This window comes from Tupaia chinensis, unplaced genomic scaffold (genome assembly GCF_000334495.1).
Source record: "Tupaia chinensis unplaced genomic scaffold, TupChi_1.0 Scaffold000340_1, whole genome shotgun sequence".
Classification (NCBI taxonomy): Eukaryota; Metazoa; Chordata; class Mammalia; order Scandentia; family Tupaiidae; genus Tupaia; species Tupaia belangeri.
Genome location: NW_006159834.1, coordinates 2,133,168 through 2,135,212, shown reverse-complemented (window position 1 = coordinate 2,135,212; position 2,045 = coordinate 2,133,168). Strand labels below are relative to the sequence as shown.

At 37.9% G+C, this 2,045-nt stretch overlaps 1 protein-coding gene across 1 annotated transcript in view; it reads right to left on the bottom strand.

Moving 5' to 3' along the window:
- Positions 1-2,045, bottom strand: part of STPG2 (sperm tail PG-rich repeat containing 2) — a 404,777-nt gene that overhangs the window by 395,003 nt on the left and 7,729 nt on the right. The window lies entirely within an intron of this gene.

Here is a 2,045-nt window from a genome sequence, read left to right as displayed (position 1 = left end):
ATTTTAATATCTTCCATGTAAAAACAAACACTATTTTTTAATAACATTTTTTACTTCGTTCCCTCCTAACTCCTGACTTTAAAAAAAAAAAAAACTTAGTTATATGGAAAATTAACCTATTAAAAATATATTGATCTTGTAGCTTCTGGATAAAGAAACAAATTATATAATTGCATGCACAAATGTCCAAATAGCTCTGTGTTATAGACCAAGTATCATGGGCTGAATTGTATCTTTTGTCACCAGACAGACACAACTAATAAGCAGTTTCAGTGATACTCATGAGACCAATTACCAAAATAAAATAGGAAAGCAATAAACAACTTCCCTTTGATTCAGTACTTTCAAAAAGCACTTGAATGGGGCCAGCAGGTGGCATGGTGGTTGGGGCACTGAACTCCCACGTGCCCAACCACAGTTGGGGTCCAGGACTTGGCAGCTTGCTTTCTTGTTCTCCCTCTCTCTCTCTCTCTCTTTCTCTCTGGTCACGCTCTCTGGTCAAATAATAATAATAATAATGAAAATAAATTAAATAAAATAAATAATCTTTTTAAAAAGTATGATGTCAAGTCTTTCCAAAATATAGTCCCTATGTCCTTTTCCAGCCTCTTCTACTTCTCACCCTTAGGTATTTTACTGAAGACACTTCAAAAAACTTTGTTCTTCCTTAAATATATTTTGGGGGGTGAAAGGGAAGGTATTCAAAAAGTTCATGGACAATGCATATTATAAAAAAATTATGTATGGTTTTCAAAATTTTTTGTGACAAAATAGAATTGCACTTTAATTCTATTTTCCATTAACTTTTTGAAGTCCTTCATATAACACCAATGCACCTTTGCAAACAGACCAATAATTCATCTTCTATACAAAGTCTTTATACCAGTTAAAAATAAGCTCATTGCCTGTCATTAAATACCACTCTTGTATCTTACTCTTACAGCACTCCAAGCCTAGAATGCATATTATAGTTGTATTTTTCAAGGTCCATCTCAAAACCAGCCTTTTCCAAAAATCTTCTACAAATTATTCCTTCTAATGACATGGTACTCCTTTCTGTTTCTATGGCATTTAATTACATGATCACTCATTTGGCACCTGTCACATTTTGTCTGTAATTAAGTGCTACCTATATACATCGTTCTTCAATCTAAATCTTAAGCTTCTTTCTGTCAGAAATAATGTTTTTCTGTTTTGTTTTATCTGTTTTTAAAACAAGGTCTCACTACGCCACCACCCCCTGCCTTAGCAGCACAGGAACGTGCCACTCTCCCTGGCACTTTTTTCAGGCAGGTACTCAGCACGCTGCCCTGGCCAGCCGCAAGCTCGCAATCCTTCTGCCACAACCTCTGAGTACCTGGAATTACAGGTGCCCGCCACAACACCCAGCTTTTGAGTTGGACAGAAATCCAACCCAGGCCTCCCACGTAATCCCAACCTACAGAGCACAGCATCTTAGCAGCACACCACCACCACTGGGCCAGGAATAATGTTTTTAGTTCCAATACAGAGCAGTTTCTCCTTATCTGCCATTTTGCTTTCCATTGTTTCAGTTACCCACAATCAACAGTGGTCAGAAAATAGGTGTGTACGGTATAATAAAACATTTCGAGAGAGACCACATTCACATAACTTTTATTACAGTACACTGTTATAACTATGCTATTATTATTTATTGTTATTAATCTCTTACTTAGTTTATAAATTGAACTTCATCACACTTTTGTATTAACTACCATTTCAGGCATCTGCTAGAGGTCTTAGAAAATATAAGGGGATGGGAACGAACTACTTTATTATTATTAATAATAGTAAATAGCACTATTTGCAGGACCAGCAGTTGGCATAACGGCTATGTTGCTGGACTCCCATGTAGTCTACCGCAGTTCGAGTTCTGGACCCGGTGGCTTAAACTCAGGCCAGACCCATGTGTGTGTGTGCCTAAGATCCCGAGAGGAGAATGGAGGAGAAGGGACTGCAGCGTGGCCAACCTCCCTGGGGGGGGGGGCATTTCTCACTTTTTGTTTCTCTTTCTCTGTCTTTCT